Source organism: Triplophysa rosa, linkage group LG13, assembly GCF_024868665.1.
Source record: "Triplophysa rosa linkage group LG13, Trosa_1v2, whole genome shotgun sequence".
NCBI lineage: Eukaryota > Metazoa > Chordata > Actinopteri > Cypriniformes > Nemacheilidae > Triplophysa > Triplophysa rosa.
In genome coordinates this window covers 23,842,859-23,864,972 of record NC_079902.1, presented here as the reverse complement: position 1 = coordinate 23,864,972, position 22,114 = coordinate 23,842,859, and the positions used below count along the sequence as shown (strand labels likewise).

The following is a 22,114-nucleotide window of genomic DNA, read 5'->3' as shown; positions in this document are numbered from 1 at the left end:
AGAGAGAGAGAGAGAGAGAGAGAGAGAGAGAGAGAGAGAGAGAGAGGGCTCTTTTTACAGCATGTTTCAGAGCTCTTATGGAAGAACTGGCAAATGAAACTAATGACTCAGAACTGTGATTCAAACTGTCTGGTAATCAAATCCAATCCACAGAAAAGCACTTGACATGAGCAAACACACACACACAAAACACGCCGCATTTTCTCCTGATCACCATTGGCCCTGACAAATCCCTGTATTATTGCGCTGTGAATGTTCTGTAACCCATCCTCTGCCCACCATCTCACCCACACTACTCGCAATCTCGCACAGCCACGCTCCAGCGTTTCAGAGCTTCACAGCCGTCCCGCTCGCGGTTCCCATATCCCATCACTCTCTGTTTTCCTTCCGTCGGTGGATTCACTCATCATGTTATCTGTCCGTCCAGCTCGCGTTCGGCTGTCTTACTGTTGGCAGATGCCGAGAAAAGAAAGAAAAACACACACTCTTTGTTTTGATCCGTGGTGGGCAGCGAGTGGCAGCAAGTGCAACGCTACACGCCACTCATGATTCCATATTACACAATACTGTGCTTAAAAAAGGTGCTTCTTTTGCTTCCATAAAAAACAAAAGGTTCTTTGTGGGAAAAAAAGGTTCTTTAGATGATAAAAAAAGTAGGAAAGAGATGATTTTTTAAAGAACTGTTGACTGAATGATTCTTTGTGGAACCAAAAATGGTTCTTCTACACACTTAAAATAAAGGTGCTTAAAAGGTTGTTCACAGCAATGCCATAGCAAAACCATCTTTGGTTCCACAAAGGACCATTTCTTATCTTTTTATAATCTGAACCTATCTAAACCTTTTGTGAAACAGAAAGGATCTTCAGATGTTAAAGGTTCTTTACGGAATCAAAAGGTTCTTCTGGCACCTTTTGAAGCACCGAGTGTTCTATGGCATCGCTGTGAAAAACCTTTTAAGCACCTTTATTTTAAACAAGTTTATTAAAATATTAACAACATTAAGTAACTTTTGTTGTTGAACATACAACTTGTTATTCAATGTTTAATTGACACGTTTGTAAATGAATGAATACAAACATTAAGCATTAAGAAAGGAATTGAGAAAGCTAAAGCCTAGGGGAGAACTTCTGAAAGCTGCACAAAAAAGAAAACAAAATCTCAAATAAAGAGTGAAATGTTTCAAAAATCATGTTTCTTTTATTGTGCATTTCAATTCATATCTATCAAACTGCAGTTGAGTGGTTTTGATTAAACAATAACTTAAAAATAAATTTAACCAACACAATAAAAACATGATTTTTGAACAAATTCAAAGTCAAACTCTTCATATGTTGATGCAGGTCACGTGTTGGGAACTTAACCAAAAGGATTAAACCAATAACAAATCTCAATTTTTTCTTACATTTTTTGTGCCGAGATAAGTAATGCAACATTGTTACACCCATACACACATTTACTCTGTTCAATAACATGATGTGTTACATCTTAAACTTTAAAAGATGTTAAAAAACACTGTAACATAATTTGTTAGATTTATAAATATGTTTAAATCATGGTTTGCATTCCATTGAAGTTAAGCTAGTGTTCTGTTCTCGTGTGAACACTTACAGGAGAAAAAACCTGAAGAAGATTATCTTGTAAATGTAATCTTGAACATGAAGGATGATGAAATAAACAGACTTACCGACTTCTGAACGGAAGGAGAAAACTCTTCCCATATGTCCTTTGGTTGTTGTTGACGTCAATGGCCGCGTGTCCAAACAAATCGGTATTTTGGTGCAAATTCATCTGTCAGTTGGCAGCAGAAGCCAAACGTGCCACATGCCAACATGGACAGGTTGTGTGACGCGCCCTCATCCTCCAGCCATAAATAAAACTACACACGATAAAAAACCCCAGACTACAGTACATTAAACACAGATTTACCCGCAGTGAGTCTTAACAGCGTCTGTTATGCAATGACATGAAAAAGAGACATTTAAGAATAAACATTTCCACAGATTTTCTATTTCAGATGAATAATGTCAGTTTAATAATTCAGATCAGACTGTTCTATGCAGTTTAATGTTATGGACATTTTGGTTTAATAAGGGATGAAACTGAATGATACATAACTTTGGTCCTGTGTTGGGTTGATATTTGAAGTCCTAAAACAAACTCGGTTGAGAACAGGGCTGGCCTGGGGAAAAAATCGTCCCTCCACCATTTCTGTCGACGGGGGGGGTGGGGTGCGGGGTGCACATGGATAGGTCTGTCGACTGGGGGGGGGGAGTGGCATGCATACGTGTCTTTTGTGTTCGCGTTGCGTTCATTTGCATTTATAATACGTCCGTCTGACCGGCCAATGCGTACGTTCCGGCCCCAAACGATAGCGGCCCACTGGGAAAACGCCAGATGGCCAGTCCGCCCCTGGTTGAGAAGCTACGTTTCATCGTGTGTATTTTTTCAACATTTCAAGATTTCATTTCTTCAAAGGTGAGATTGTGGTCAAACCTCATCAACAATCTGTCATCTGGCTTCAGGCAAAACTCAAACAGCAGGACAATATGTTGAAATACAACCTGGAAGAAAAACGACTCTGATGTCTGTGTGTGAGTTTGACCGGAGTTTTACTGAGGCGTTCTGATGTTGTCTCATCGGCCTGTGCGCTGTTTTCTCGGCTCAGCAAAAGCCCCAGAAAAGTGCTGGGTTACATCTGCTCCTGCTGGTGGGGGGGTGGTGTCGCCACGGCGATGACTGAGGAAGTGATGCAGGAGCCAACTGCCACCATTTTCCATAGAGATGCAGGAGTGGAAAAGTTTTTTTAATCTTGTATTTCTAAAAAAAAGGGAGAAAAGATGATCACACGTGGAAAAATTAAAGAAGAGACGCCTGTGTGTTAAAAACAATAAATCCTGTGCAGCCTTGATTTACAGTGAATTTATAAATGACATTTGCTGTAAAGCTTTCTGAGCTCAGTTGTTTCTCATTATCAACGTAATCTGACAAAATAAAAACAAATGAATGTAGATTGTAGAGGTCAAATCATGTGATGAGAAATGTTTGAGTTCATATTGAGATCTTCAATAATATTGACTTTTGATCGCAGACGAGACAATTCTGAGCTCAGTTTGACACATTGTTGACATTTCTTCTGTAAGTCTTGTTAGATTTTTCCCTTTTTTTCTCAAGAAGAACATCGGAGACATAGATGAGACTATGAGCAAAAGTTTCCGAAAAAAAAAACAGCTGGAGCGACAGAAATATACTGTAAAATTCTGTAATTTTGCATATTTCAAAAATAAACTGTGAAAATAAAATCTTGTAAAAAAACCCTGAAAATTTCGGGGTTGCCAGAAATAAACTAAAATAGCATTTCTTCTCCTGTAAAATGACATTTTCACATTTTTCTTGTAAATTTGCAGTCTTCTCTGTATTTTGCCATTTTTTTTGTACCGTATTTCAAAAATACATAAAAACAATCTTTAAAAAAACAGTTAAATTCCATTTTTTGACATTTTAAGTGGAAAATCTGTACAAAATAACAGAAACATTCTGTAAAATTACGTTTTTTTACAGTTAAGAAATTAAGGAGATCATTTCAATATTTTTTTATGGGTAGACATGAATTGAATAAAACAAAATGAAACAGTTGGAATGTAAAAAGAGATCAAGTGCGATTTAAAACATTTCATTCATTGCGCTCGACACTCCTGCAGCTCTAATAACAATAATAAAAAACAGAAATGCATTAAAACTTAAAAGCAACAAAAACACATCTGTCACATAATTAGGAAGTTTACATTGTGTCTTTATTTCAGAGACTCTGTACAGAATTTCACACATGAGATGGTACAGTGTGTGAGATCGTAACAGCATCAATTACAGCCATGAAACTCATTAGAGGTCTCCAGACTGTTCACCAAACCATCGGAAAAACACTGCCGTTCTTTTCAAGACGTGCATATGAACGTCATTACAGATTGTGCCGAGATCACGACGAGATTTACAGCACAACTGTGAAGCCGACGAAAGTAAATATTTAATTCGGTTTAAATAAAAAAGTGAAAGAGCGCATCAAACAACAAGTCGAAGAGAAGGTGATGGGATGGAGAGCCACGTTTCATTTAAAACAATGAAGTGTGATCAAGCGCCTCAGGATGGAGTCGGAAATGAGCCCGGCGGGCACCCGTACGTCCCCGCGGGGCAGTTAAGCGCTGCTGACGAAGCTTTAGTGTCGAACATGAGAATTTAACTTGATAACTCTCAGATCAACAGGAATCGGTTTCCCGCTGCCTTCTGCTGCAACATTCAGCCGTCGTCTACAAACACACAAAAGCTGAGGGAGATGATGAAAAAACAAACCCTTCTACTGTACACAAACCCCAGACTTTGCCCTTTCATCCAACAACACTTCAGCCCGGCGTTTCTCGGTCGACAGGTCTCGGTCTCGCTTTGGCCCGAGGCGGGGGGCATATGGGCAGAGATACTCCACGCCTCACTGACGCCCGTGTTGAAACCAGAAAGACATCACAACACACCACACGCAAGACCACACGAGGAAATCCAAAGAAACAACTCTGACTGATTGAAGAGGTTTTCAGATTGAAGTGAAGAAACTCAGTTAAGACCAGGCAGACAGAAGAAGCAAAAAGAATGGATGATTTGTCTCTGGAGCTGTCAGAAACCAAACACAAACCATCTCTAGTGTCCGAGTCTTATAGAGTCAGTGATCAGAAAACTAAGACTGAGTGTTTGCAAACAGGTGTTCAACAAAAAAAGTTAAAGTTGTTGTTTAAAATTGCCTGAATATCTACGTGGCTATTGGTTAATATGATCAAAGGGCCTGAAAATGGCCTGGATGGATAAAGAGAGACACAGGAGACATGACTTTCCTTCTTCTGCAGAACACAAAAGAAGGTGTTTTGAAGAATGTTGATAATCAAAAACTACATTGACTTCCATAAACCACTGAGACATTTCTCAAAATATCTTCTTTTGTGTTCCACTGAAGAAAGACAACCACATGAGCGAGAATAAATGATGACAGAATTGAGATTTTTGGGTACACTATCCCTTTAAGTGATGAACACAACTATTAAGGGTGATTTTGACCCAATCACAAGACATGTGACTGATTCATCATCAATGACTTAAAAACACCATAAGTTTGCTGAAAGTAAAAAGAAAAGTGGTTATTAAAAGGAAGGTGACGCAGGATTGATTTGACTCTTGAACATTTCAAACCGTTTTTTCCACAGACAGACGCACGTAATTGTCAAATGTGTTTTTCAGCGCTCTGTTTCCTTTATTGCTTGCCGATTTGTGGGGCAATTTTCTATGCAGTCGATTTGAATGTTGACACACATGATGTATGAGGAAGCGCAACGCTGCAAAGATGCTGTAGTCTCAGATGGGAAAAGGAAGAATGAAAATAGGAAACGTGTTAGTTAGTGCATTATCAGGAGAGCCGGAAATCAACACTCATTCATCAGTGTCCCTATGGAAACAAGACATCACGTGTTCCATAAGAGAGAGAGAGAGATGGGCATTTTAAATTAATAATAAAAAGAGCTTTTTAAAAACAGCATTTCACAAATACACAGCATAAATTGGATGGTGAATAAAACATAAAAGAGATGCATTACATGAAACAAGAGTAAAAGAGGTCGAATAAAATTGTGTATTGAAAATAAAACTCTTTCTTACTTTTTAAGCATCTAAAGAACCTCTTTCGCCACAAAGAACATTTTGTGAAACAGGAAGGTTCTTCGGATGTTAAGGTTCTTTATGGAACCAAAAGGTTCTACTATGGCATCGAAGAACCTTGTGAAGCACTTTTCTTTTAAGAGTGTTCTGCACGTTAAGTGTCACGTCTGTGTGTCAGGTGTCTGTGTCCTCACACCTGCACATCCACCTGAGCATCTGTGACCGAGAGGAATCACCGCAGTGTCACAGAGAGAGAAAGAAACGCTCGTGCAGCTCACTGACCAAATGTCTCATTACAAACACAGAGCGATTAAGACATTCACCCGCAGGCGACTGAAGCACAACACATTTACAGAGAAGCAGTTGTGATTGAAATGAGCCAGCAGTTAACAACTGAACTCTATTACAAACCACACACACCCATCCCATCCCGTCCCGTCCGTTCTCCTCTCTCTGTGCAGGACGCTCTTCCCCTCATTCAGTACAAAGAGATCTCCAGAAACACGCTGCAGCTCTCCCGACTCACGGATGGACAAGATCCCAACCCGACGGTTTTGGTTCCATAAAGAACCTTTAACATCTGAAGATCCTCTCTGTTTCACAAAAGGTTCTTTGTGGCATAAAAAAGTTCTTCAGATGGTAAAAAAGTAAGAAAGAGATGATTCTTTAAAGAACCTTTGACTGAATGATTCTTTGTGGAACCAAAAATGGTTCTTCTGTGGCATCGCTGTGAAAAACCTTAAGCACCTTTATTTTTTAAAGGGACACTTCACCCACAAGGAAAATTCTGTCATCATCTACTCGCCTTCGAGTTGTTCCAAATCTGTATAAATGTCTTTGTTCTGATGAACACAGAGAGAGATATTTGGAAGAATGCGAATAACCAGATTTTTCCCCCCATTGACTCCCATAGTAGAAACAAATCCAATGGTAGTCAAAAGTGCCCCAGAACTGTTAGCTGTCCTACATTCTTCAAAATATCTTCTTTTGTGTTGAACAGACCAAAAAAAAAAGATAAAGTATTTCTTCCTACTGTGGGAGTCAATGGGGGGCGAGATCTGTCTGATTATACGCATTCTTCATCAGAACAAAGACAGTTATACAGATGTGGAACAACTCGAAGGTGAGCAAATGATGACAGAATTTTCATTTTGAGGTGACGTGTCCCTTTAAGAGCGTAACAGAGAACTTCATGAGTCTCTAGCATAATAAAAGTGAAACCTGTATGGATGGGATAAACCTCATATGAATTGTATGAAGTGTTTCTGTAGCTCATTGGTTTAGTGTTGTGTCAGCAACACAAAGGTCATGGGTTTGATTCCCAGAGAACACAAAAACTGATGAAATGCTTGTAATGCACCGCAGGTCATATTGGATTAAGCGTTTGCCAAATGCATGACTATAAACATGTTGTAATCTAGCTGGTTTCACGTCTGGCAACAAATGCATTTTTCATAGCCATTGATTTATTTATTAGCCATGCACGTATAAAACTGAATACCGAGTTCGTTTCTGAACGCAGGGAGGGTTTATTCTGTGATATCTGTACACGTCTGAGACTGTAAGAACATCCAGTATGTGTTGACATAACACCTCAGTTTGTAGAGACAGTTGGTGTCTGTTGCATCTAAAAACACATCAGAGAAATGAACAGCGGAGGAGATTTCAATGAACGTGGCCTCTTTGAAACGCTCACTCGTTTTATGTCGCACCCGCTGGGCAAACGCGGCCTTAAAAACCTACGTCCGTGCGCGCGCGCGAGAGCTGTTTGCTTTCTTTGCGTTCGCTCCAAATGAAATGAAAATTGAGTAAGATTGGGCACAGTCATGCAAAAACAACCTGACAAAACCCACGCGCTGCCGCTCCGATAATGGAGAAAGAGATTCTTCTAATGGAGCCTGAAGAGAAGATGTTTAACCTCAATAATCGCCGAAGTCACTGCATATGGATTTCACTTCATAAACATTCATGAAGCACAAAACAATAAGTCAGAAACACATTTACTTGTGTTCTTCTCCTGCTGTTTTCACTCGCTGCTGCGCCCCTGAAGCAGGAGACGAAAATGCCTTTTACTGTTGCTTGGAAACTCCGCAGAAGAACGGGAATAACTTTTATTTGATAATTACACAGAGAAAGCAGAAAAGAAAAGAGGTTAAGAGCTGAAGCAGAGAGTGTTTGATGTGATACTCTTCTATAGTGTCTCATCTTTAAGGGTCAGCGGGTTTTATTCAAAGAAGACAAAACGTAGGAAATACATCAAAATATTTCGCTTTAACAGCGTTAGCAGCAGGCAAACAACTAAATGTTCCAGTCTGATCTCATAATTGTTCATTCATATGAATTCATACAGAAAGTAGTAGAAAGAAAAAGCCCCGCCACAAACGTAACAAAAAACAAAGGAACAAAAACATGCAAATGAGCACAAAACACCTCGTAAAACACTTTGAATTCCTGTAAGATTGTGTTGTGTGTTTACACCGACAGCAGCGGTGAACCACGCTTAAGTGTTGTTCTCTTTCCTCATTTAATCTCCTTTAGTTTTGCCCCAAATTAAAACACAAAGTACTCCGTCAGCTGTAGACGCATCGTAATGCAAAGAACATCAGCCTGTCAAACACAACTTCTGTGAAGAACAACAGCTATAGTCAATACATAAACAATATAAAAGAGAAATTATGCATCAAATAATGTCTTATTGTTTCACTTTGCTCAACATTTACACATATTTTGTCTGAAGTGACCGGTGTTGGGCAAGTTAGTCTGGAAAAGTAATGAATTACTAGTTACTAGTTACATATTCAATAGTGTAATTAGATTACTGTACAAATTACTCTCTCCAAAAAGTATTTAATTACTTATTACTAATGACTTTCTATATCCTACATCAACCTTGATTAGTTCAGTGATTCAAGGATAGACATGAAAGGGCTCTTTTAATTCATTCAAATCAATAATATTAAACTATATAAAGTATTCTTATTAACTGACTAAAGTATTACAAATGTGATAATTAAACATTAAAGCACAGATTTTAAAGTTAGACTTTGAATTTTGATGTCAATTCCACTATTGCACACACATATATTACACAAAGTATTTAGTTTAATTACATCAAAAGTAACTGTCATTAAATTACAGAAAAAATAAGAGTAATCCCTTACTTTACTTTTTAAAGGGAATGTAATTAAATTACAGTAACTGATTACTTAGTAACTAGTTACACCCAACACTGGAAGTGGCCTATAATCAGTAGCATATGTGTGTGTGTTGCATGGGATCGAACCCATGACACAATACCAACAGATCTACAGAAACACAATGTGATGAAGTCATCGATGATTAGTCAACACACCTGTGTCTGTCTCTCTCTCTCACCGGCTGTCCGGCCAGCGGGACCAGATGAGCGCTTACAATTACCAAACGCCAGTGAGGGGCAAAAGGACAACTTCAGTGTGTGTGTGTGTGTGTGTGTGTGTGTGTGCGTGTGTGTGTGTGTGTGTGTGTGTGTGGTGTGTAGTGCTAGTTGTCGTCGCTGTGTGTGGTGTGTGCGTCGTTTTATCCGGGGTGACACTCCTTTCAGTCCAGAGGCAGCTTAATGCCTCATTTGTGTTTTTAGGAGACCAAGGCTAAACGGGGGGGCAGAAGGGGAAACAAATAAAGATGATGATACGTAGAGTAGAGGGTCAATGAGGTAAATGGAGTAACCTTATTACAGAGCAGGTGTGTGTGTGCGTGTGGTGTGTGTGTGTGTGTGTGTTCATGTTTGTTAACCAGGGTGGGGACCTAAACCTGAATACACACCAACACATGGGGACTCGTGTCACCGTGGGGACCAAAATTGAGGTCCTCATGGGCACAAAAGCTAATAAATTGTACAGAACAATATTTTTTTAAATCTAAAAATGCAAAAAGTGTTCTATGATCTTTAGGTTTAGGGATAGGGTTAGGGATAGGGGATAGAATATACAGTTTGTACAGTATAAAAACATTACGCCTATGGACTGTCCCCACGGGGATAGTCAACCAAAGCCTGCGCGTGTGTCTGTGTGTGTGTGTGTGTGTGTGTGTGTGTGCGTCTGTGTGTGTGTGTGTGTGTACAAGATGCACCATCTCCATTTCCTGAAGGACCCTTAACAGTGCACACTGTGTTCATCTCACTAATCAAACACCTGATTTCAATCATCAGCTTGTTAGCAGAGCACTCCAAAAGTGAAATGAAGTGTGTCAGATGCAGTAAAGGTCTTTGCACATACAGTCTGAAATTTTCGTATCTGGCGCTGGTTTGTATGGTGTCTCTGAATTGTCAAAACGCCTCTCAAAATGCTTGCTACGGATGTGAAAAACACAGAAAATCGAACCCGGTCCGAATTTTTTCATGACGGACGATCATATCGGAGGCAGTGTGTAAATGTGATCGACACAACGTGAGGTCGTATTTATTTTTTTACGTGCGGAAATTTCAGATGCAAATTTCGGACTCAACGTGCAATGGCCTTAAAGCATCTAAAATCTCTATGGTTGAGACGCATCAGAAACTAAATCAAGTATCTGCTGGCAACCCACAATATTTATATGAGAAACGGCTCTTTCTGGCTAAATTCATTAAAAACAAATACAATGGAAGCAAACACTCTCAGACCGCTGTTTCATCCCACGTACCAACATGTCCGGTGATGCCAACATCCTAAAAAACGTAATTCAATTCAGTAAATCATAGATTAATACACCAAATAATATTTCATTCAACATACTGAATTTTAAATCTACAAAGCATAAACATGACCTGTTCTGCAGGATCATTCAGCTTTAGAGAATATAAGCCGGCTGCTCTGAGATCACATCAGATAGCTCAAGAAACATAAAAAGCATTTGTGCTTGTATACATCATTTTAACCGCGGTAACATTTACCTTGAAAGCTCATTTTGGGGTGTGCAACCCACACAACCCTACTTTATTAAACAGAGATGATGACAGCTTCAAGAGCAAAACATATATCTACAGTACCGTATAAAATGATGTACATTACATTATAAAGGAGTTATATTTTCCATGAAAACATTTTCAAAGCCTTTGGAAATCCTATTGATTTGAACCCATAAGCCAATCGGATCTTCGGTTTACAATCAATCTCAAATCTCTGAGATTTCACATGCCGGACGACAGTAAACATCAGTAAAGCGAGCGTGTGAACGGAGGGATGGGTTCCAGTCTCCTCTTTCTCTGGGTCTCCAGGGTTTAAACGCCCTTCAAGTGGGACAGATTTACATGAAGCCTAATGAAAAAAAGGAGCTATTTTTAAATCAGTATTAAAACCACATATGTGCCTGAACGTCTGCTCCTCGACGTCCTAATATTGACATATCACAATCTTCATAGAAGTTAAAAAAAGATTTCCTCAGCATCCATTTTCATTCCCTTCCATGCATTTAAATTGTATTTATTTATAGACATTTTGTCTTTATAATTGATTATATATTTATATATATTGATTCTTTTATTTATTATGTCTATGTTTTATAAAATAAAGTATTAATGTTAACATTTAGTTTTTATTACTATATAAAAATAATATGAAATGACATCCTACTTCATTCTTTCTATTGGCTGGAATACACTACAAGATTTTTGCCCAGATTTTCAGTGCGGAGTTGTTGCAGAAAGTCTGCGCCAGTCTGCAGATTTTATCATGCATTGTTTTCTACGCAAACGTTCATAAAGTCTGCAAGTGTGTGATGTCTAGTTTTTATTTTATATTTTAAAAGTCTTGTAGTGTATTCCAGCCTTAAGTGATCGGCTTGTTCAACATCCACATCACAACCAATCTCAGCATCCTAGCAACCACAATGCACTACATTCACTCAGAATGCCTTCGCGTTGTCATAGCAACGCCCTGGTAACCACCGAGAGCATCCTACCAAGTTGATCAGTCACACCACTTACATTATATTTTGAAATGACATCATACTGTATTTTTATAATTGAGTTGATTATTTGTTCACATTCTGTGATTTAGCAGGTCAGCGCAGCAGAAAGTGAGACGTCTGTGAGATTCAGAACACATCCGGCTCATTTACCCAGAGGACACGTTTGATTGAGTCCTTTTCAACACAAGGTCATTTAATATGTCAAGGTGAATAAGAACAGCTTTTGTGAGCGGGCACAGAGAGAAATGAGTGATTCTTGACATAAGAAGCCAAGTCATTCAACCTTGAAATTCACTTGTGAAGGGTCAAATATTAATTGACTAAATTAGGATTCTATTATTAAGAGTTCACTGATGATGATTATTTGTTATTTAATTATTCTGCCTCACACAACACAAGGTTCAAACACAAACAACATCACGTCTTCTTAAAATAACCCATAATCAGTTTGACGTCCATGTGCTGTGAGTCACTCGTGTCGATTTAACCTCCTGTCAACATTTTTTTTTTTGGTGCATATTTTGGAAAGAGATACAGATAACAGAAGGCCAAAATAACAGGCAGCGGGGTAAGAATTCTCTCTCTCTTCACATCTTTGTAAACTGCGGTGTTTATTTATTTGGCATTATCTTTAAATTTTGTAAAAACATCTGAAATGCACCTCATATTTCATTTAGATCGTGGAAATCGTTTGGAAAGTTTATTTTCACATCTCTGAGGCGGTTCTGGCCTCATTTTAATGTTCTTAAAGTGTAAAGACCGATTTAGTTCACTGCAAGAGAAAAATGTTAAAGGGACAGTTCAGCGTAAAATGAAAAGTCTGTCATTATTTCTTCTTCCTCATGTCGTGTCAAACCTGTATGAGTTTCTTTCTTCTGGAGAACACAAAAGAAGATATTTTGAAGAATGTGGATAACTAAACAACACTGAACTCGATTGACCTCCATGGTATGAACACAAAACCACCGAGACATTTCTCAAAATATCTTCTTTTGTGTTACACCGAAGAACGACTCACGTATAGGTTTACAACCACATGAGAGAGAATAAATGATTGTGAACTATCCAATAATGAAGGATGCTCAATAGCAGGTTTGGTATCACTTTAGTCTCTGATGTTTCTTAGCAAATGCTGATATATATAATATATAATATCTATATTTATGCCTTACTCAGCACCTTATTTTCATTTGACTCTAATGTTTGTACTTAATGTATGTCTTTTGTTATATGTTCAATGCTTTGGCAATATTGTAAGAACACGCAATCATGCCAATAAAGTACCTTGAAAGTGAAATAGAAAAATATAATAAGAGTCCTCACTGTAAATGTAAGAGTGTACAGTGAACAAATCAGAAGGAATGAAAATTTCATGAAACATCATATTCGGCTCATTTGTTTTACCTCAAGTCCAAAGGAAGAGGTTGCACCTTGAGCATTGCAGGGCGTCAGTCACGAGTCACGACTGGTCCGAATTTCATCTGGACACACTGGTTTTAAGGCCGGGAACTGGGAATGCTGTGAATCAGATGGGACACTGTGGGGTTTCTCTGAACACTCGACACGAAAGCCCAGAAACACAGTAAGGTGTGTGAAATCTGTCAATGCATCTGTTTTTGTTTGTCGATGTTTTAAGGCTAAGTGCACCACCCATTTTAAAATGTATCGTGCATGATATGTCAGATATTCTTTCATTAAGATGTGTAAACTTATTTCCCCTTCAAAATGAAACGCTACAAAACAACGGTTTGAAAAGTGTTACCATCATGATACCTGGAGATGCTCTGGAGAGTCACGCGTTTGTGTTCTGTCTTTGGACCGGTGCTTTAAATCTCCCTCATCCCTTGAACAAAACAGACAAAACAGGGTTTTATCTCACGAGCATTTAAGCATGCATATGTATGCCAGACACCTAAAAGCACAACACTGACAGCTTAATGACTGGATAGATACTAAAACTATAACTTTTACATACATAAAAACTTCAAAGTTTGTGTTTCGGTAAAGTGGTTTGGAGCTGTTGAAACGTGATGAGAATTCAACATTCAGACACATATCTACAGCAGCATTCTTGTTTATCGGTAAATGGTCAATTTCACATCATTGAGAGCTTTAACGGCAAATTTATTTCTAAAAGTCTACTGAAACTAAAGTCATCTTCACTCTGAATGTAATTATCACAGAAAGAGTTTAATTAGCATTGAAGTCTAAATGAAACACAGTGACTATATTAAAACCACAAAATAATGTTTACTTCACTCCCTCTCTCTCTCTCTCTGTGTGTGTGTGTGTGCGTGCGTGCGTGCGTGCGTGCGTGCGTGCGCGCGTGTTCTGACCGGCCGTCTCAAGAAATCACAAAATAGCTACTGAATGTGAAATGAGGTTATTAGTTTTGTGAAACAAATGTTACACAATATTTAATTAGCATAATTGATTATACCTACAATAAAATCAGTTATGAATTTCATAAATTCATTCATCTATGAACATCAACCAAAGTCCGTTTACGGAAGTCGTGTCACTCGGCGGCCATGTTTGCATCGCCTCTGGGCAGTTATTTACGTCATAGCAAGTCCACAGTCCTGTCTACTTGAATGGGGGATGGCAGATATTTCTAAAATCGCTGGCAAAAATCACAATTATATGGCATGTTTGTGATCAATAATTAAACATGACATGAACTGTATCATAACTTTGGTTAGCTACGTTTACATTGCACTAAAAATCACCCTTTTCGAGGTCACCTCATCTACTGCACCTGCGCACGGGCTGGCAAGCGCCTCCCGGGAGCCCCGCCCCAGAGAGTCGTCAGTCTTTACTGATTGGCTCGTTTTGCCAGAAGGCGGGACTTCCTTCGCTAGAGCAGCCATACTGAGTGTTGCATTCCTCCTTATGTTTTGTAATGGTAGTGGCTCATCTTAAAGTCCCCGTGAACCGGAAGTTGCGATCATTTTTACTTCCTTATTTTAACGCATTTCCGAGTGGAATTTATAATGAGAAAAATAGTGGGCGTGGCTTTCGTCTTTCTCTGCGATTTGATTGGATGTATAAAAACAGCCATTGCATTTTGAAATTGAACTGGCATTAGACTGACAGTTGAGGGGGAGGAGTTAACTGATGCTCCGCCCAAGCCATCTGACATACGTCATTTAAGACGGATAGTCATTACAGGACGGAAGTGCATTTTCAGATTTTAACTGAAGTTTATGAGGGCACATTCATTTTAATAAGAGAATGACCCGCATTGATCAACTATTTACAATAAACGCTGCAATATTTCGTGAAAAAATAAGAATTGTCTTTTTTAATTTCACTGGGACTTTAAAGCGTTCAGAAGTTTTTCATTTACTTTAGTGTCAAAGCGTTGATGTCGTCTTCGTGCACATCCAAACAAAATGTACGTATGCTGAAAGCAGACTCTATGACAAACATCTCCTGAGCATCTGTGGAGGCTAAAGTGAGACAGAGATCTCTCATGTAGTGAATAAGATCTGACGGCGTGTTAGTGTAATAATTCTGAGCGCTGTTGAATTGAGTCACAGTCAATGAGAATAATGACACCAGAACCAATATGAAACTCGCATACAAAGGTTTTATCTCACAGCAGGCGACACATAAATCTTTTATAAATACTGATTTGTCCTGTACTGTTAAAACTATAATCATTGACATAAAGTGGCCCTACTTAATGAGTTATTGATAAAAGATTTGTTAAAAAACACACACATTTAAAAAATGTCAAGGTCAAGTCAAGTCAATTTTTATAGTGCTTTCAATAATTTGCATTGTATCATAGCAGCTGTACAGACAAAAATAAATATATAGCTCTACAAATTAATATGAAATAAATAAATAAAATGAAATACATTCACATACTGTATACAGACACATACACACACACACATACAGTACAGGCATTATATATTACGTAAAAAAACACTATTAATGCAAGTCTAAAGCTAGAAACGCCTTTAGATACTGTACATTATCAAGTGAAAAAAAAGAATTTGCAATAATATCATAGCATCATAAAAAGTAAAGAGGTGTCTATACAATTTAGTCAGACTATTACATAAAAGCAATATTAGTGATAAATAAAGTGTTAAACCTGATGACAGCAGTCTCACGGTGAGCAAGCCCAACACGGGCCAACAGTGACAAGGAACAAAAACTCCAATGATGTATATAAATGAAGAAAAAACAGACTCGACCCGGCGAGCCAGGTCTCTGAGCAAGAGACAAAAAGAATAACCGAATGACCATTAAGTTTCTCAGAAAGTTTTTTCTCAGTTTGTGAGAAACTTCCCAAATTCCCGAAGAGTGAAAGTCTCCAGACTCGCAGTTAATCCACAGATAATGACTGTGTTTCTCCTGAGAGAAGGCTATAAATATATCTGTTTTTCCATCTATAAATGAAGAAGCCCTAACAAGAGTTTATTCGGGGCTTTTCTTAGACCTCTGTGCCAAAGAAACGCATTAAAGAAATGAAGACGCATCGCAGGAATGCTTACAGGCCTTCGGTTTGCTTTTTTACTACATGTGCGTTGCTAAGGCAAAGATCACGGTTACTACGGCCCATGCTTCACGCTGCTGAGCAATATAAAGCATGGTTTAAATAATAAATACTCATTCCCTGCAAACATTAGACCAGAATATCACAGAGTTGACTTGAGCCAGAAAGCAGCCGCCTACAAACTACCCAGAACACCCTAGCAACCGCATAACAATGCGCTAACAACCAGCCAGAGGTCCTTAGCAACAGCAAATTGCTCTGACAACCACCCACATCACCTCAGCATCAGCAGCGGCATCTCTTACTGTATATTCTACACATAATGTAAACATTCACTCGTGCATTTCTACTTTCTGTCAGGCCTCAGAATCCCTGGAGAGCTGATCTGGGGTCAGTTTGTTCCTTACTCTCGGATCTCTGGAGATTTGATCTATTGTCAGCTTGTTGAATCAGACCTCAGAGTCCAATTAATGCGGATCTAGGGTCGGAACGCCTTTTCTGACTCTGGATATCCATATGGACTCGGATCACGAGAGAGGAGAAAAAACTTCTCTGGACGGCACTTCGGCACTCTCACGGCTCTCACGGCGGAGGGAGTCGCTAATGACAATTCACAGCCAACTGGCGTCTCGTGGGCCGCCGGATCCCTGCGTTGAGCATCATCTAAAATTCATGACAGATTTGTTATAATCCCAGAAAGCGCTCTCTAAATGCTGACACTTGAGAGCGGCAGTGTGCTAAATACAGCACAAAATGTCTTTCTTTCTTTCTTTCTTTCTCTCAACCTACATCATGTTTTTCACTCTGATCTCTGTGGTTCTGGACGGGCCGGCGGTCCAGCGCCGCGACTCCCTCCATCAGCCCGTGCATGTGTTTTGGGGAGCGACTCCGACCCCTGGATGCGAACATCACGGCGGTGTGTGTGTGGATGTGGGCTGCGGTGAGATCTACAGGGTCATACATGCACGTGTGGGTGGCGGTATATATATATCCATCTCTCTGTGTTCCTGCCCACCTCACTCCACTTGCCATGCAGGAACGACGAAAAAAAAGAAGACATTTGATAATAATTCATCTTGTTTTTCATTTCAAACGCCCAGGGTTCACGAGCACATCAACAAATAAGTTCTGTTATTTAAAGCATTGATAGTAATTTACTCTTGTTTTGAAGAACCTGGAAACAAGGAGACTTATGTAATTCCTTTCGATATTCGCCAATGCCACCTGCTGGACTCAAGGGAGGGAAAATCTCGCCTTCTGATTGGCCGGTCGTGTGCGTGGAAACACTGGGACGAGCAGACAGATGTTGAGGGGGAACCGGACACAAGGACGATCGGCCGCAGTCTTACAAATCTTAACAAAACATATTAACAAAATAAAATAACATCATTAAAGAGACACAGACAGAACATCGTTGAACTTTCAACTCAAATTAAATTAAATTCTCACATCATATCAGACGCCCGCAACATCATGGCGGTGGAGAGTTTTGCACCAGCGTCGTTTCATAAAATATAAATATGAAGAAGTCATTTTATTATAATGATAACTCAAACAGAAACCCTGGTTTAAAGCGGTACGTTCTTCCCGAATCTCTCCATCTGTTCAACAGCAGCATCATAGCATTCACTGATCTTTCCGAACACTTCACATCTCAGAGCCGTTTCCATCATCCGTCTTTCCACAAATGGAAAGAAACGACGTTCTGAAAACACTGTGCATGTCAGCCGAGATTTCACTTAGCACCAATTAAAAACGAAACAACAGAAGAGATCAAGTGCGATGTCATAGGAGGAAGGAATCGGTTTTAAACCCAGTGCTCTATAAACGCCTGCACACGTGTAAAGAACTTCTTAAGACTTCAGATCTAGTTATTTGTTTTACAGGAAAATATTAATATTAAATATGCTAATGAGGTGTCGTGACGGCGTGCAGAGTGAACGACGAGTGCTGGGAAACTGTGGAAAGATGTCACTCCGGCTGAGCTGAGATGTCACAGGTGAACGCCGCCTGACAGACGCTTCTGAACAGATTCATGTTTGGTTTAAAATGTTAAATGTTGTGTATTAAAAGGATGAAAAGGACCTCACCCAAATTCATGTCATTCCCAGCGAGTAGACAGTTGTTTTGTGTATGTGTGTGTGCGCATGTGCGTGTGTGAGTGTGCGTGTGTGTGCATGTGTGAGTGTGCATGTGTGTGCATGCGTGTGTGAGTGTGTCTCTGTGTGTGTGCATGTGTGTGTGTGTGTGTACATCTGTATTTGTGAGGACCGGTTTGAGTTGTAGACCAGCGGTGTGAGGACAAGGAGAGTAAAGTGAGGACATTTTGTCCAGTCCTCACTTCCAGAGACCCCTTTAAAGGGCTGTTTGAGGGTGAAGACTTGGTTTTAGGGTTTAGGTTATAATTAGGTTTAGGGTCAGGGTTAGGGTCAGGCATGTAGTTCTGATGGGTAGGGTTAGGGTAACGGGCTAGAGATTGCATATCCTCATAAAGATAGCTGCGCAAACGTGTGTGTGTGTGTGTGTGTGTGTGTGTGTGTGTGTGTGTGTGTGTGTGTGTGTGTGTGTAAAGACAGGAGGTTATACTTTGGATGAATGTACTGTATGGTGAAGGCTCAGATATCTGAGGCTCAGAATGGAGCTAATGCAGTTGGACAGAGCAAGTGGGTGGTTGATGGTACTAAAACATTTTTTTTTCATAAACGGCACTAAGCGAACAGAAAAACGACTGAGGGATGAGACTCTCGGGTCTTAATAAAACCTGGAGGTATATGGATAGACTGTAAAGAATGTCTGCTTTTACTGAGAAAGGTTAAACGAGCAGAAAATACAACAGATACACAACAACCTGTGTTGGATTGATCGATTTATTTCTTTAATTTACAACGATCCCATAGGAGAACCCAAATCTTTTTGCTCAGATGTTTCGCGCCTGATCTGAAGTTAACTTCTAGTCTGTGTTCGGTTATAATATAACAACTTATTTTATAATAAATTGATAATCATACTAATATAAGTGAATATTTTATTGTATATCAAAAAGGGATGTAACGATCCACTCAGCTCACGATGCAATGCGATTCACGATACCGATCTCACAATACGATTCAATCACGATTTATTTTTACAAAATGAGTTGAGACAAATTAGAAATGAAAAACTGCCCTTTTATTATTTCTCAAATGCTGCACATTTCTTTGTAAAATAAAAAAATATTTTATGTCAAATAGCAAAACTAAACCGCAATTTTAAAACAAATTCCAAAAAAAAAAAGAATGATACACAAGTCTCTTAAAAATGAACAAACTAAGACTTTGTGCTTTTCTTGGATTTTTACATTTAAGAAATATCAGCATATCCACGTTTTTCAAGTTTGCAGTAAACACAGCGGCCCCTGCTGTTCTAAACATTCAAATAACGATTCAAATAACACCTCAACCGGCTTGAATCGTCACGTTATAAGCGATTTTCAACCGGCTCACGGTGAATCATTACATCCCTAATAAAAATTGTATTAAATTACATTAAAACTACTCAACAGTTATAGATTCTTCGCGGAGGTCAACCGGAAGTTAAGTTTGGGCCGCATAATGTTTATTTGTTGTTGTCGCTGAAACCGTCTATGACCATGGTTTTACTACAAAAATGGTTCGTTTCTGCTTACCATGATTTAAATATATTAACCATGTTTTTTTCTTTTTTACTTTCATAAAGGTTCCCAGTATAGTATAATCTTTGTTTGAGATGAATTGTTGTGATGAGGTATTAAAGTGATGTGTAGATTACCAGATCATTTACTCTTTGGATGCAGACTTTGTTTGGCAAATCTCAGACATTGAGACATCTTTGGAAACTCCAGTGAAGACAAATCAAAGCCTCTCTTTTCATTCAAACCTGAGAAACAATCAAAAAACATCATGTTTAGACAACTTTACAAAGTCTGATCTCATTGGTCATTTATCTTATAGAAATGTCAGTATTTTGATGTTTATTCATCCAAAGTAAATGACGTTTGAGTCACATATGTACTATAAATTACTTTGTTAGCGATAATGCATATCATAACACAACAGTAAAACACGCATTTTTCCAAAATTGTGACTACGGTCCAAACAGAATTCGATGCCTGGGGGTAAATTGAGCCACACAATCAGTCTGACATCACATCTCTTTGACTCTTCTTCATTGTAAATGCTTTTTAGTTAGAATGTGTGATCACATATTTACAACAACCCAGAACACAGCACATCCGATCAGATACGAGTCCTTTAAAAAACTTGTAAGCAAAACCATAATAATCACAATCGATCATGGTGTCACTACAGTACCACCCTTTAAAGGGATACTTCACCCAAAAATGAAAATTCTGTCATCATTTACTCACTCTCAATTTGTTCCAAACCTGTATAAATGTCTTTGTTCTGTTGAACACAAAGGAAGATATTTGTAAGAATGTCAGTAACCAAACAGATCTCATAGTAGGGAAAATAAATACTCAGTGGGGGATGAGATCTTTTTGGTTACTCTTTGGGTGAACTTTCCCATGATTTTTGTAGTAAAAGTAATACAAATCGTAATCATTCCAAAAAAACAGGTTTAATTTCCACCGGGGGTTTTCTAATAAATTCAGTCATATGACAGGTATTGTGTTGGGTCAGGACGGAGAGTTGATGTGTGCAGTGTGCGAGAGGGCGTATGGCTCCATCACAGAGAGACGTGCTCACATCGAGCTGTATTGTAAAGTAGGCTATGAGCACCGCTGGGGAACCTGCAGAACTGATCTCCAGACTGTGTCAGAGGGGCTTCAAATGGCCAGCCCACCCCATCATCTGACATAAAGAAACACAAAGAGTTCTCATACTTCACATCAGTTGTGTAAGATTCTGTTTTTTAACATCAGACTATTGATTGTATCCATGGAAACCACAATGAGGGTGATAAATGCTCTTGTGACAGATCTCGGAACATCTTACCAAATCTTACGACCCAGAACTTTCCCTCAGAACGACGGCGCTGAGGTCAGTGTCAGTGTGGGGTGGAGAGATGTTAAGGGGTTCAAGAACACATTGAAGGGATGGAGGTTCCCCACCAACATAAGTTCCCATGTTAAATGACCTATATACGGTGTGTGTCTCAAACGTCTTCGCTTACGTGCGCAGCTAAAATTGAACTTCACACTGCACCGGGGGGGCTTTCATATCTTTACATAGACGCGGGGCGGTAAAATTAAACTGTGGAATTTAGGTTGGCACTGGAAAATCCTCAAGCTGTGCAGGTCGGAGGAACCTCATTTCACTGATATTGAACTATGATGGATGCGTGTCATTTTAAGATACAGATTCACGCTGATCTGAGGATGCGGTTATTGCAGTCTGTAAAGACCTTCAGTGTTGTATATCAGTGTAAAATTAAAAGATATGCGGCCACATTAGGACGAGTCTTATGACAACACGCACGGGTGATATTTCTCTTTAAATTCAAAAGAATCAAAAACAGGAAATAAAATAAAGCTCATTTTAAAGGCTTTTATAGAAGCTTTTGCATCTATGTCTGAATTATAAAACTGCAGCTTACTTCATTAAAGGGGTCATATGACACTGCTAAAAGGAATATTATGGTTTGTTTTAGATGTGATGTAATGTGTAAACACGATTTAAGGTTGATAACCGCTGTATTTTCCACACACCGTGCATGTTTGTATCTCCTCTTTGCTCCGCCTCTCTGAAACACGCAGATTTTTAACAAAGCTCATGGCTCTGTAAAGCGAGGTGTGCTGTGATTGGCCAGTTCACCAGTGTGTAGTGATTGGTGGAATACTGCAAGCGTGTGAGGGAAATGTCACGCCTCTGACCATATTTGGAACATCAGGTTCCTCTTCAATTGTGCTGACAGGTACGCCCACCTTACTTGAGTCTACATTTGGGCGGTCTTAGTCAAATCAGACCACCAACTGACGTAGATTTGTGGGGGTGTGGCTACACGAGGCGT

The 22,114-nt window shown here is 39.2% G+C and overlaps 1 long non-coding RNA gene across 3 annotated transcripts in view; it reads right to left on the bottom strand.

The window, feature by feature from the left end:
* Positions 1-6: 6 nt before the first annotated feature.
* The window catches only part of LOC130563637 (uncharacterized), a 30,548-nt gene continuing 8,440 nt past the window's right edge, over positions 7-22,114 (bottom strand). For 2 of the 3 annotated variants that reach the window (XR_008964144.1, XR_008964143.1), the window contains exons 2-6: positions 19,913-20,020; positions 13,387-13,456; positions 13,018-13,131; positions 1,685-2,817; positions 7-446 (exon numbers count right to left, since the gene is read on the bottom strand). This is a non-coding gene — a long non-coding RNA (uncharacterized LOC130563637). Of the gene's footprint in view, positions 447-1,684; positions 2,818-13,017; positions 13,132-13,375; positions 13,457-17,284; positions 17,480-19,912; positions 20,021-22,114 lie in introns of all 3 variants that reach the window. The other variant, XR_008964145.1, reaches the window with a different exon arrangement.